The following is a 15,274-nucleotide window of genomic DNA, read 5'->3' on the forward strand; positions in this document are numbered from 1 at the left end:
CCCAATTGGGACCTTTTGGACCCAGTCCTGGCGCCAGTGGCACCAGGCTCATAAATATGCCCAGTCCCAGCGCTGGAAGCGCCGGGCTCATAAGGCTTGGGTGGACTTACCTTCAGCAGACCATGCTGCTTACTTGCCTGCCAGTTGAGCCTCTGATCCTCTTCTGTTTGGAACTACTTTTCCTGTTGGGTGGGGCTGGAGCCACTCCCTAGATTCAGAACACTGGAACTCTTCTGGAAGGCAGGAACTCTTTTCTTACCAGGAACTCTTTTCTTACTTAGGCGTGGCTGTGGAAGGAGACACCTAAGCACTACAGGAGGCTATTTAAACCACACCCGGTGGATGAATCTTGCTTTGCGTTATTCTGCAACCTCTGCAGCAGAACGCTCATCGTGTCTTCTGCATCCGGTCCTGGGCCTAAGGAAAAAGGCTTACCATCCTGAATCCAGTCTTCAGCAACACCTATAAAGACAAGAAAGAACAGGTTAGCATTCCGGCATCTGAAAGGCAAAGGCTTACCTACTCTTCGTGCGCTCCGGAGGTCTTCACACTGCATTCCGGCATCTGAAAGACAAAAGTTTACCAACTCTTCGCACGCTCCGGAGGCCTTCGGCGCTGCATCCCGCATCTGAAAGACAAAACGAGGTGCGTTTAAAGACATTGGGGAACTTTAATACTCACGTGCCATTACTCCTTTCCACATCTAATCCAGTGGGTATTCCGGCACCCTGCAGCCGCTCCAAACTCGTACCTGCAAAATAAAAAGACAGTTAGAGCGCATAGTGAAGCAGGCAACAAGCGCTTACTTACGTGCTTCCAGGCGCTTCTATTCATCACACGGGCTCCATCTTCAACTCACTTCAGCCCGTCATCCGCCATCGCCGGAACCCTGCAAAACAAGAGACATCATTACTAAAGACTTTAAAGACATTTGAATGACTCGAAACTTACCGTTCGTGCAGTAAACGACGGACAGCAGTCCTCTGAAGTCAAGAGGCCTGCGCTACCTATCCAGTGAAGAAACTGGTTACAGCACCCTCCCCCGAGGCAGATGGAGAGCTCGGCATTCACTTACCTAAGACATCTTACTCTACACGTCAGGCATACAGTGCACAGAGGTCCAGCCCAAAGAGCCAACCGGGTGCTACACATCACCTTTGAAGATACGGTAGTCGCCCAGTCAAGACCGGCGCCTCTGCGAGAATCAGGTGAGCGTTACAGTCAGTAATCGTGTAATTGATTTCAGGAGGCGAGAATTTGCGGGACCAAAATGCCACGGGATGCAACTGATTGGTTGCCGGGTCCTTTTGTGATAGAACTGCCCCCATGGCAAGGCTTGAAGCATCAGTTTCCACAATGTAGGGTAATTCGGGGCGAGGGTGTTTTAAGATTGGTGCAGAGATAAATTTAGTCTTCAAATCCGGGAAAGCTTGTTCCGCCTCGGTAGACCATTCAAAACGTTTGTTTTTCTTTAACAAGGCAGTGATGGGCTGGACTATTCGAGAGAATTCGGGGATAAACCTGCGGTAAAAGTTAGCGAAGCCTAACATGCTTTGCACACCTTTTACGGAGGATGGTGATGGCCATTTGAGAACTGCATCGACCTTCTTTGAATCCATACGCACTCCGCCAGGTGATAATATGAATCCCAAGAATTCAACTTCAGTCACGTTGAAAACACATTTTTCCAACTTAGCGAACAGTTTGTGTTGACGCAATCTATCGAGGACCATTTTCACGTGTTTCCAATGTTCAGATTCCGATGAAGAATAAACGAGGATGTCGTCAATGTAAACCACAACACACACATCTATGAGCTCTCTGAGGACATCGTTCATAAAATATTGAAAGGCGGCCGGGGCATTGCAAAGTCCGAAGGGCATGACCTGATATTCAAATAGCCCATACTTGGTGCGGAAGGCCGTCTTCCATTCATCGCCCTCTTTTACTCGTACCAAGTGGTAAGCTCCTCTAAGATCCAGCTTTGTATATATGCATGCTTTTCTGACTTGGTCCAGGAGTTCAGGGATCAAAGGTAACGGATATCTATTCTTAACGGTGATCTGGTTCAGGGAGCGATAATCTATACAAGTTCTAAGGTCTCCTTCCTTTTTTGGAACAAAGCTGAAGAAGCAGGGGACTTGGAAGGACGAATAAACCCATTTGCCAGGTATTGATCCAAGTATTGTCGAAGGTGAAGGTTCTCAGGCTCGGTGAGGGCATAAATTCTACTACAAGGCGGAGTAGATCCAGGTATCGGGTCTATCTGGCAGTCATAAGACCTATGAGGAGGTAGAGAGTTAGCCTGATCCTTCCGGAAAACATCTTGGTATTCGGGAGGTAACTGGGGAGTCTCTGAAGAAATTGCTGCCAGTGCAACACCAGGTGGAGGGTGACAAGTAGAGACACATTCTGGAAACTGGACCGTTCTTGCTCGCCAATCGATCAGAGGATTGTGTTTCTCTAACCAAGGTATTCCTAGAATAATCTGAAACTGAGGGGCCTTGATCACATCGAACACTATCTTCTCATGGTGTCCATCTTGACTTACTAGCGTCACTTCTTGAGTGGTATGCGTTACTGGCCCTGAGGCTATTTCCGTACCATCCACCGTAGTAATGACGTCCTTTACAGCCTTGGGACAAAGAGTTAGATTCATCCTCAAAACCATTTCATGATCCACATAATTGCAGATGGCACCGCTGTCGACGTAAGCTTCAATTGCATGTAATCGATCCAGATTATCAGGGCTAATGAGGACCATAGGTATCACGAAATGCGAGGTCACGGAACTGGTTTTCACGCTCGGCAAGAGGACCTCTATTCTTGTCGGGCGAGGTCGTTTCCCTGCTCAGAGTTTGTAACTTTGGTAACTGCAGCTCCTACTGCCTTCTTAGCAGGTTTCACCGGACAGTCTCGAAGAAAGTGCCCTGAGTTTCCGCAATAGAGGCATAATTGCAACTGTTTTCTCCTTTCCCGCTCCTTTTGTGTTAGAGGACCTTTCAGACCCCCTATTTGCATAGGTTCCCCGGAGTCTACTCCTTTGGAAGGAGTTGGCGGTTTGGAAAATACTCGAGCATCAAACTTGGAACGATCGGCCATCCTGTTCTGCAGTCTGTGATCTATTTGAACGACTAAGTCTATATAGTCAGAACAATCTTGTGGGGGATTCACTACTTGGGCTAACACATCTTTGAGCTCTCCACATAGACCTCTATAAAACAGCGTACTCCTTTTGTCCTCAGGCCATTGAGTTTCCACTATCAGTCTGTTGAAAGACGCAATATAAGCCAAAAGGTCTTTATTACCTTGTTGCAACGAAAGAAGCTCATTGTCCAAGGCCTGCCCCTGTGAATGTCTTGCGAACAGTTTTTCCATACTGAGTTGAAAAGCTTGAAAATCATGGAGGACCGGATCATTTTGATTTACTAGAGGGATCGACCAGTCTGCCGCATTGCCACTAAGGTACGAAAGCACGAAAGCTACTTTAGCTTGATCAGTTGGAAAGGCTGCTGGCCGGCATAAGAAATGCAACCGGCACTGATTGATAAATACTGCAAACCTCTTTGGGTCACCAGAAAATCGTTCGGGCGGAGCCAGAGGTACATTCCCAGGTAGGTTGATCTGCACTGGATTCATAGAGGATGTAGAAGGAAGATTTCCCCCAGATGCGGGTAATGGGGTCTGTCCGGCTTGTGACTGTAGCAATTGTCTAGCGAGATCATCTGTTCGCTCCTTGGAAATAATCAGTTCCCTTCTTAGAGCGTTTGTTTCCTGACGGGCTGCATGCACTTCTGCCCTTAGTTCCCCAAGTAACTGGGCTAGTTGGTCGGTATCCGAGGTTTCCATAGCGCCTGGACGGGAGTTTTGTGGTAGGCTTTGCGTTCTGTAACGCTCACCTGATTCCCGTAGAGGCGCCGGTCTTGACTGGGCGTATACCGTATCTTCAAAGGTGATGTGTAACACACGGCTGGCTCTTTGGGCTGGACCTCTGTGCACTGTATGTTTGACTCGAAGGGTAAGATGTCTTAGGTAAGTGAACGCCGTGCTCTCCATCTGCCTCGGGGCAGGGTGCTGTAACCAGTTTCTTCACTGGATAAGGGGAGCAGGCCTCTTGACTTCAGAGGACTGCTGTCCGTCGTTTACTGCACGAACGGTAAGTTTCGAGTAATTCTAATGTCTTTAGTAATGATGTCTCTTGTTTTGCAGGGTTCCGGCGATGGTGGATGACGGGCTGAAGTGAGTTGAAGATGGAGCCCGTGTGATGAATAGAAGCGCCTGGAAGCACGTAAGTAAGCGCTTGTTGCCTGCTTCACGATGCGCTCTAACTGTCTTTTTATTTTGCAGGTACAAGTTCGGAGCGGCTGCAGGGTGCCGGAATACCCACTGGGTTAGATGTGGAAAGGAGTAATGGCACGTGAGTATTAAAGTTCCCCAATGTCTTTACACGCACCTTGTTTTGTCTTTCAGATGCGGGATGCAGCGCCGAAGGCCTCCGGAGCGTGCCAAGAGTTGGTAAGCTTTTGTCTTTCAGATGCCGGAATGCAGTGTGAAGACCTCCGGAGCGCACGAAGAGTAGGTAAGCCTTTGTCTTTCAGAATGCAGAGTGAGGCGTTGGTGACAGCCGATGGCCCAGGTAAGTGAAGAGCTGTCACTGAAGACCGTAATGCTAACCTGTTCTTTCTTGTCTTTATAGGTGTTGCTGAAGACTGGATTCAGGATGGTAAGCCTTTTTCCTTAGGCCCAGGATCAGATGCAGAAGACACGATGAGGGTTCTGCTGCAGAGGATGCAGAATAACGCAAAGCAAGATTCATCCATCGGGTGTGGTTTAAATAGCCTCCTGTAGTGCTTAGGTGTCTCCTTCCACAGCCACGCCTAGGTAAGAAAAGAGTTCCTGCTTTCCAGAAGAGTTCCAGTGTTCTGAACCTAGGGAGTGGCTCCTGCCCCACCCAACAGGAAAAGTAGTTCCAAACAGAAGAGGATCAGAGGCTCAACTGGCAGGCAAGTAAGCAGCATGGTCTGCTGCAGGTAAGTCCACCCAAGCATTATGAGCCCGGCGCTTCCAGCGCTGGGACTGGGCATATTTATGAGCCTGGTGCCACTGGCGCCAGGACTGGGTCCAAAAGGTCCCAATTGGGACTGGTTGGCACTCGGAACCTGGGTTATGGATCTGCTTCCAAGGGAGTTGGGAAAACCCTGACCTTTTGGAAGCAGAGATCATGACAGCCAGGGAGAAAAAGCTTTCTTTTTGAAGTCTTCTGCATGGATTACTTTGTTGCAAGAGTGAATACAGGTCATACGGCCTGAAATGGATTTCTCTGCCCTTCACAAATTTTGCTTGACACAACATGCCATTCAGTAAGGAATACCCCAATTTGCTGGTGTACAACCGGAGTATGGTTGAACATGGCTGTTTTACTAAAACCCACGCTGGATGAGGTTAAGAAATGAAGCTGGCACCAGTGCAAAGTCGTTTTACATGGAACATTTTCTTTGGCAGTCTGACGTTTATGCAAATCCCAGCGCTGAGCCAGGCTGCCTTTTGAATTCCTCTTTGGATTCCCATGAAGAAAATAAGTGCAGCCGACACTCGGGGTGTCTGTGCTCCATCTCGTCCCATATGTGCACAGCGGACGCAGCGCAGCCATGGTTCTGTAACTGCTAAAATGCAGTTTTGATGGAAAGGAAAATGTGCTCCGACGTCACAGTGCAGCATTATTTCTGTAACTGCTCATTTCTGGGCTGGTAAATGTACCCCACAGAATATCGTTCTTCAAATTAATTGACAGTTTTGCTTGCTCAGACATTAATGCTTGCAGTCCTCTTCAGATACAAAAAGGAGTGGGCGCCAGAAAGACACCTGAACCCTTTTGTGAGTGGAAAAGTTACAGAGGAAGTAATATCCTCAACATTCTACTTGTCAAGGCTACCACCATGAAAAGTTACTAGATGATTAATGCAAGATTGGCCAATCATAGTTTCACTGTATTTACCTGTGAATTTTAGCAATATCACCCCGAGGAGAAAGGTCTCCAAGTGGGACGTGGCCATGGGAAGTTCCCAATGGCACACAGGTGCAATGGAAATTTGAGGCCCAACCGCATTAGGACGTCAAGCTGAAATGTTCAGAGGGCCCAATGTTCATTTCTGAGTTCCAGATGGGGCCACACAGGTGGGTCCACTCTAGAGGAATTCGTAAATGGTGATTATGTTTTACTATTGTGTATACATACTGATTTTAATGTGGAAAGTTTAAAAGGTTATTTTCTACTTTAATTATTGTGAATGTCTTATAAGTCAGTAAGGGGAATTTGGTGATTGGTCACTTGACTAGAACTGTTCTGTTGTCTTTGCCTTTCTTGTTTTTTACTTTGTTTCTTTACATTATGTGCTTAAAGTTTTAAATGACTGAACTAATTGCACAATAAAAAAAAATAAAAAAAGAAATGGCGATTCTGAGGCAGGCTTTCAAACAATGTCCAGGGTGCCAACGAATGCCAATCAAAGGAACAGCAAGAAAATTAGCAAGGGTCACCCCAAGAGATCAGTCCGTTCTGGTGATTGCCCTCAAACTGATGTTGCACTTTGATTGGTTTTTGTCCTCCTGTGTGGTCTCCAGCAATTTGATTTGTTATTGAAGACTGCCAAGCGATGTGCGAGTTCAAAGGACTCCTATGCATGTTCATAAAGAGATTCCACTTTCAAGAGGTTCCCACTTCGTTAAGCCGTTGTTCTGCTTCTTCATTTTCCCTTATCCAGTGCCATACATTTTATTATGAGCTTGGTCATGCTTCCCTGGATTTCTTTCTATATTTCACGGTGTAATTCTCACTTTTCAGTGGATGGCTGTCCATAATATTCTCCCCTTGCCATGGACATGTATAATGTTGCCACCATTGTCTCTACTTTTTTTAAAAAATGTTTGCTTTTTACTTCAGCGTCGAACATGGTACCAGTGTTTGTGGTGTGTGGTGTTTTTTTTTTTTTTCTTTTTTTTTTTTTTCTTTTTTTTTTTTTCTTTTTTTTTTTGGGTGCTTGGTTTAGCCTTTGTGCCTCCACACAGGATACCTAGAGCCACTTCAGGCAGAAGCCTCCCAGGGCAGGTACTGTTCCGGGCTTGAACGTTCAACAGTGTCTATTCTGGTGAGGTAGCTTAGCATTCCAGGGACACTTCCGAAGCCTCTTGGGGCATGCAAACTTGAAGACGTTGATACCACTAGACCAAAGGTCGAAGCACTGACAAGGGACTTAGCAGGGCTTCACTGGGCCATTAACTGGAGAGGATGCTGGTCCACTGCAGAAGTCGTCTTGTCGTAAACTGGCTGCTCTTCTAAGGATTCTGGGTTCAGCATACATCTGAAGAATGGCTGCCGGAGTCCTCTTATCCAAAACCGGAGCTGAAAGCAAGTCCAAGCCCACCAATGGAAAGTATCTGCTCCATTCAAACAGCTAGTTGTCGTCCAGTCGAGACAACTACTGGTTTCACATCATCCCAGCAGCAGACTGGTACCTAGCATGTGGCTTTTAGTAGACCGTACCAGCCCCCTTCCTGTGGAACACACACAAAGGCTTGCTAGCCCATGAAAGCAACAGCTTTCCCGGGAAAGTGCATGACCTTGCATGAGATTGCCTGACCTGAGAAGGCAGAAGGATGACCAGGGAACACCTTGTAGGATTGTCAGTCTGTGTAATTTGAAGTATGTAAACACTTTTAGGGTCCATTATATAGCATGGTGTATAATGCTAATGGATTCTATTGTATGTTCTGTGACAAATCTAGGGACTTCACCACCCCCCTTTGGGACTAGGAAGGTGAGACCACTAATTAACAGACTCCATAGGGGACAGTGCAAGCACGCTGGGGATGACCCACTCCCCAAACCTGCTTCCGCCTGGGGACAAGGAAGCCTAAGATTGAAAAATCTGTAACATTTCCCTTTACCGGGAGTCCCAATTTTTTGTTGGATACATCGAGCTGAGCAGGTTAATATACATGGGCCTTTAAATGTGCTTGGTTTGGCTTCTGACCCCCGTACCCCACCCCCTTGTTGCCAGAATCTTGGAACCAATGGATGTGCATCTCATTGCAGAATGTACTGTGCTTTGACTGTCTAGTTTACAGGTGGGATTTTTTAACTGGCGTTTTCACCGCTGCTGTTTTGTGCTTTTTCTTTCTTACTTTGTGCTGTGTGTTTGGGATGGGTGACGAGGGAGTTAAAATGGTGAGGAAACCTCCCTTTTTTATTTTTAAAAAAATGCAGAGGAAATGCCACAGTGAAAATGCCCACATGTAAAACAGCTGCGGTGAAAATGTATAAAACCCATTGCAGAGGAACTTAAAGGGCCAGAGACACTTGCCTGCAGCGGATTTTCAGCCTTAGGAAGGCTGTGCACAGTGGAAGCCTGCGCTGTAGCGCCGAGCCAGTCCCACCTTGAAAGCAGGACCACATCGCATAAGTGGTGGGCAGAGGAATCCCAGAGCCCACAGAATGCTGCCAAGCTCCAGTGGACGGATAGCCCAAGCCACTCTTGTCTCCAGAGGAGAGAGACCGAACTGCAGACGCGGCACACCAGTGTGCACGGCTCACCACCCGAACGAAGCACCACTACCGGAGAACGGATGTTTCTGCAGAAGAGCAGGTATGCAGTTATCCCAGAGGAGGACGGCAGAACTCCAGTGTGTGAGGACAAGTTGAGACTAGAGGGGGGAAAAGGCAGAGTGCCCATATCTGGCTACCAGATACCTGAGAGAAAAACAAGTAGGGATGAACCTGAAGCAAAGACCGTTAGGCATAAACCTGTGCAGTTCCCTTAGGGACCACTGCAAAAGATTTAAGACTACAGGTGTTGGCAGTGAACCCACTTGGTATCAGTCCGTACCACCCAGATTTACCTGGTAGCTGTGGCTGAGCAGTCAGACTTCCCTCAAGAAGAGTTAGGCAGTATGCAAAGTATACACAATAGGCACTCAAATACAACAATACAAGCAAACACTGTCCAGAACTTTGGTATCAAAGTATATAATTATTTATTTAAAAACACACTGTTGAAAACACTCCAGCACTCTTATTGTAAAATATTCTAAACAGTTACTATTATAATATAAACATCCCTTTTTCCTTATCAGATAAATCGCTGTACAACACCACTTATTTTCATACAGAGGTGAGCGCTTAAATAGATGGCACTCCAATAAGTTTGTGAAAGGGAGGGAAAAAGACAGAATATGGAAAGGTACACCACTCTAAGATTCAGGAACACTGTTAGCAAGGCAGAAGAGAAAAAGTCACTGGTGAGCCAAAGTCCAAAGGCTGGGCCCTCTCTTAGAGCGAGCAGAGCACAAATGCGCCCAAGATCACAGTTACACTAGGCTTAGAAAGTCTTGCAGAGGGTTCAAAAAGAGGCTTAGGAAAGTTTAGCCAGGGTGTCCCAGGCTAACCCAGGTTCGAAAGCTGGGGGCTAAATCTACCCCGTACAGTCGGTAGCAAGGGAAGCCAGGCGGGACACGGTACTTTAAGTGGAAGGATCCTCCAGCGGTGGCAGGTGTTCCTGGTAGTGGGTGCAAGTTGCGTCGTCGTCCAGGGGAAGAGAAGATCTCGACTTGGAGGAAAGATGAAGGTCGTTGCACTACCAGGGCAGAAATCAGCCGCGGAGTTTTCCGATTAAAAGTGGTACCTTTGTTTCGCGGTTGTGGTAAAACGTGGTATCCCGGTTGCCGGGGTGCTTGGCACAGGCAAGGCGGCCACGAGGTACGTCTGGAAGGCGAAAAGACGGTGAAACTGGTTATCCCCACCAGTCAAAGAAAGAAGACTCTCTGGCTGGAGATCTCCTCTGTCGTTGGGGAAAAAGTGGTGAGACGGTCCAGCAGGGCTCCACCGGTGGTGGTGTCGTGGCAGGTCGGCTCAGCTTCTCCCTCGTCGTATTCTGAGGTCCTGTGGCGACTTCTGAGGTTCCAGTCCCCAAAGCCCTGCTTTTATGCAGCAAACCCCCATTCACTCAGCCTAGCTGTCACTCATACAGGCCGGCTCACCACTTGGGCCAATCAGGATGGAATGCGATTTGAGTTGCCTAGGCAACTCAGTCCAGAGTGCCTAAATTCCCCTCCACCTCTCCTAAGTACCCCAGACAGAGTGGCGCCACTTTGGAGGGCTTCTGTGGAGAAGCCCGCCAAAAAAGTGGAACAAAGGGCTCGACTTGGGTTGGAGTCACAGAAGGAAATCCAACGCCATTTTAGAATCAAGTTTTGGCAAAAAATACCAACCGGAGAATTACTATTAATTAAATAAACCGGTGGTATGTTCGAGGCTACCGTAAATAATTAAATAAAGATAGTAGCCTAAAACAATGGGAAATCCCATAGGAAAATATTTGCGGTTGAATATAAAAAGTAGTATCCACTGCCACCAGCCAAAACTTGATCAGGGGGGATGGAGACGTACCCCTTCGACTAACAGACCCTGGGGCAATCGAATTGCCCCAGCCAGTACGTCCACAATATGATGGTTTGTAATGGTTCTGGTCAGAATTTAAGACTAGTAAAGTCAATGGTGACTTTACATGCCCTGGGAGACAGTATGGAGTCTATACTGGGGGGGTCACTATGACACCCCTGTGTCACTGCACTGAGGGTGCTGTGTAACGCACAGCACAAAAACGCAAGAAGCCCTATGGAGTAAAAGACCCCATAGCCCATTAAACACTTCTAGATTCAAAGAAACACACTCAAATCATGTCCAAGAGTGAGGGTAAAAGTCTCACTCTTGGCAGGAGAAAAAAAATAAACCCCAAAAATCCAGCAAAGGTGCTGGGGGACTCACTAGGTTAGGAAATTCAGCCTAAACAGAGAATTCTCCTTAACAACGACCCACAAGTGTGAAATAGCACCTGGGAGGGGTGAGCCTAAAACTAAGACCCTGAAATGGGGCAAGAGCCACGAGAGAACCAACAATAGGTTGGAAGGACCAGAGGTCGCAGTCTGGGCTGAGAACGTAAACCACTCATGAAGGGTAGTAAAGTTACACTTTTTTTTTTATTTTTATTTTTTTTTTAAATTGGTTTTATTGATTTTCAACAAATATTACGATTTTCAATACAAACATAATGCGTTACAATTGCTCAAAGTATTGAATATTCCCAACTTATCCCTCACCCCCTCCCACCCTGCAACCCATATGGGTATGGAAGGCCTCAATGATTTTCATAGTCCGGTAAAGGAGTTCTTAGGCGGAATTGTTAGCTAAGACAGCCGCACTTCATGTGACATTTGGAATTGGCATTAACATTGTGGGCAGTTCAGTTGTGTCGTGTTGCACACTTGGTATTTTAAGTAATGTACTTCATTATCAATGGAAGTGCGGTCACCGTGGATGGCTGCCATCAGTTTGTCCATATTGAAAATATTACGGGAAACATTAATCCACTCAGCTTTTGTTGGTAGACTCGTTCTTTTCCACACAATTGTGAGGCAGGCCCTTGCTGCCAGCAAGAGCCCATGTGTCATTTTGGGTACCTTAGTTATTTGTTCTTCCGTCTCAACCAGACTAAATAGGATCATGAGTGGTTGCTTCTCTCTCTCTCCTCCCCTTCGAGCTCTTTGATCCAGCTGAGCACTTCATCCCAATATGCTTGGACCGCCTGACACCCCCACCATGTATGCCAGTAGTCCGCTTTCTGGCCACAACCCCACCAACAGAATGGACTTGCATCCTGATACATTCTAACCAGTTTAAGTGGGTTGTACTGCCATCTATATAATAGCTTAATCTCATGCAATTTGTACTGACAAGAGATGGAGGTTTACGAGGTCCTTCTACAGATCTTAAGCCATGTCTTTGGGGAGAGGCGTCTCCCGAGGTCTGCTTCCCGTTTGTGCCTCAACATGGCTGAGGAGGTTGTATTGATTTCAACTAGTGCTGTATATATTGCACTTATGAGGCCCTTGGAGCCTGAGTGAGTGTCTAAAATTTTTCTGTAGAGCCTCCTTCCAGACCTCCCGGGTCATGACGCCTTTCAACTTCAGATATTGAAACACTGAGTGAACCTAGGCCTAAGGCTTCCTCCAGCTCCTGGATGGTGATGAATGTGTTATTTCTCCATAGTTGCCCCGCCCTTTCAAGCCCTGCGTTGTACCATGATTCGAAACTGCCTGGATCAGGGATATCATCCCGAACGCCCGGTGCCCAAAAGTGTGATCCCTTTCATTCCTTTGTTTTGGTTTCCATATAGTCCAGAGGATGGGATGGCTATTTCGTAATAGGGGTCCTGGTACCCATAGCCATTCTCCCACGATAAATGGTCGGAGATGGTAGTTGTCGAAACCTATCCATTGGGGGTGTTTTTGCTGTCTGACATGTGGGATTAGCACTCGCAGTTGAGCTGCTCTATAGTAGGGCTCTGTCTGGGAGGCCTACCCCACCATTGTCTTTCCGAAGGTGAAGCAAAGCAATGGAGACCAGGGTTTTTTTGTTTTGACATAGAAAGGTGTGTAGGACTTTTTTTAGTAGCTGCGAAGAATTCTTTGGGTAATTGGATCGGGAGCTTCTGGAATAGATAGAGCAACTTCGGCAGGATTACCATTTTAAAGGTGTTCAAGCGCCCCATCCATGAGATGGTAAGCCTTGTCCACCTTTCGATATCTTTTTGAATTGTGTGTAATATTGGGGCAAGTTGGCTGCAAATAGGTCACCTAGATCTCGGGTCACATTGATGCCCAAGTACCGCAGTGTGGTGAGACTGACCTTCATCCCTAAAAGTGCAAATCGCCCCACCTCTGAGTCCCTACTCTTGTCGATCGGGAGGAGGACCGATTTCCCTGTGTTAATGTTCAAGCCTGAGGTGGGGATCACTGGTGTAGAAGTCTTCATAAAAGAAGGCGAATGCCTCTTGTATTCCTTCTGGGGAAGTTTCTGTTGTATCTATAAGAGTGCCATCTGTCCTTCCTTCTGTCTGCCATTTGCGCACGAAGCCATCCCGCGAGGAGGGCGTCAGCTTTGTCTCCCTTCTCGTAAAACTTTTGTTTCAAATATTGTAGGGTCTGGGCCACCTTACCTAGCTCCAGGGCTTTCAGCTCCTCCCTAAGTTCCTGGGCTTCAGCAAGATGTATGGATCTGCTTTGTGGGGATGTCTGTGCTAAGCTCTCCGCTGTATCTATTTTCTTTCTGATGTTAGTCTCTAGTAGAGTGCATTCTCTTCTTTCTGGCACCTTCTCTGATTAGGATCCCTCGTCAGGTCTTCTTTGCCGCTTCCCATACATTCACTTTCGCAACTTCACCTGTGTTATTAGTTATGATGAATTGTTTGGTTTTTTTTTTTTTTTTTTTTTTTTCTAATTCTTCCCTGAAAACCGTATCGGACCATAATGATTCCTTGCATCTCCACTTTGTGCTGCGAGGGGTGAGACCATCCCAGTCCAGGTCCACCACGACCATTTCATGGTCAGACCATGCAGTGGGGTGTATGTCTGCGGTCTGAAATATTCTCATTAGGCCTTCAGAGAGGAACACATAATTTATCCTTGTAAGCGTGTCGTGGGGAATGGAGTGGAAGGTAAATCCTCTGTCCGACGGATGTAGGTGGCGCCAGCTATACAAGAGGCCGTATAGGGCAAGGTTTGTTTTGATTTGAGTGCTCCTGTGTCTGAGGGGGTTGGGAGGTGTCGTGTGTGCGCTTTGCCTATCCATGATACCGTTCATCCATGTGTTGAAGTCGCCCCCAAGTATCGTGTGACCTTGCGATTTTATTAAACAACCATTCGGTCGTTTTGAGAAGGAATCTTTTATTTGACCTTGATTAGGGGCATACCTTGTGGCTAGGGTTATAACTATGTCCTTAATGGATCCCACTACTAACATAGCTCTACCCTCTGTCGGACCAGGAATTTAGGCTCTTCATGCAAGGTTCTTTCGGATCAGGAAAAGTTACCTTTTTAAAGCCAGAAGATCCATGCTGGACCAAGAAAATATGTTTCTTTGATGGGAGTTGAAACGCCCTGAGGAGCGAGTCGGCTTAAGGCACCGATGGAGATGTGTAAACGTCTGTGTGCTGCCACGTTCTTTCCAGCACCAGACCGTGGCGGTCTAGTTATTTTCCAAAATGGTGTCCCCGCTTCCTATTGGTTTTCATTGGATGTGTGGTTTCCTCACGTGCAGCCCTGCGCTACTGCTTTGGGTAAGATGCTAGTGTGTTTTATCGACTCCTGCCTTCGCTTTCCTACCTTATTTGCTGCCGCCCTACTTTCTTATCTACTTGTTTGTTCCCTTTCATGCTGCTGAACTCTACCATCAGACTCTTTCTATGTTCACCTGACCGGAGTTCTGCTGGCATTCTGTTTGGAGTGAGCTGTCCTACGAATGTTGCCAGCTTGGTACTGCCTACGGACTATTCTGAGATCACTCACTGCTCAGCAAACATTGTGGGATTTTGTGTACGAGTTTGCTTTCTCCCACGGAAGGCTTTCCCCTTGTCCAGCCCTGTGTTTCAAACAACTTGCATCGTGGCTACTTGTAGGAATAGACCTTATCCCTTTGAGGAGCGCCAATCTGCAAAATCAGGGAACACGATCAAGACAGAAGTCCTGCTAGAGGCATCACAGCAAGAGCAAGGTGAGACGGACACTAGATGCGAGAGTGAAGGATTTCAAAATGGAAATTTTGAAAGGGGTGTGAGAGCCCTTCTACTGAGAACGAACATTGGTCAAATACCCCGTTCTATCGAATTTCTTCCACTCGGGAGGGTGGGGATGCCAACTAGGACTTGGGATCGCTTCCATGTCCTTCTGCTTCTGGGAAAGTGAATCTCTGCTGTTAGCCGTCTCCTGTCCTGTGCTATGCAGCTGCAGGCCAAGCCTTAACGTTCTCTCCAGCAAGGCATACATTCGTTTTTCAAAATTGATTAGTCAAAATTGCTACATTTTATTTTGATAAGCAATTGACACATACGAGTAGCATGAGTAATCCTAATTTTATTGGGGCCTGCACAATGCATGTGACCCCTGTGCAGCAATGCTGGGCCTGGGACCCTTTCCTCGGCGCTGAGCGGAGCCCTTAGACATGTCATGAACACTGTTGCCCTGGCAAATTCAACAGGGCTTCCACTAGGGCTTTGCAAATGCGTAACGCCCTCTAGGATTTCGGCAGAGCATTTAAATTGAATACGCCTTTTCGTTTCCTTCTCATAATATGCCATAGCATGCTGCATGATTGTCAAACATTGACTATAAGAAGGGGACCTCATCATAATGTACTTTTTGTTGTGTTTTAAGTCTTGAATGTACA

The 15,274-nt window shown here is 46.9% G+C and overlaps 1 protein-coding gene across 3 annotated transcripts in view; it reads left to right on the forward strand.

Moving 5' to 3' along the window:
* DEPDC1 (DEP domain containing 1) overlaps window positions 1–15,274 on the forward strand; it is a 324,213-nt gene that overhangs the window by 78,857 nt on the left and 230,082 nt on the right. The window lies entirely within an intron of this gene.

Source organism: Ambystoma mexicanum, chromosome 1q (assembly GCF_040938575.1).
Source record: "Ambystoma mexicanum isolate Mex_15411 chromosome 1q, UKY_AmexF1_1, whole genome shotgun sequence".
Lineage (NCBI taxonomy): Eukaryota > Metazoa > Chordata > Amphibia > Caudata > Ambystomatidae > Ambystoma > Ambystoma mexicanum.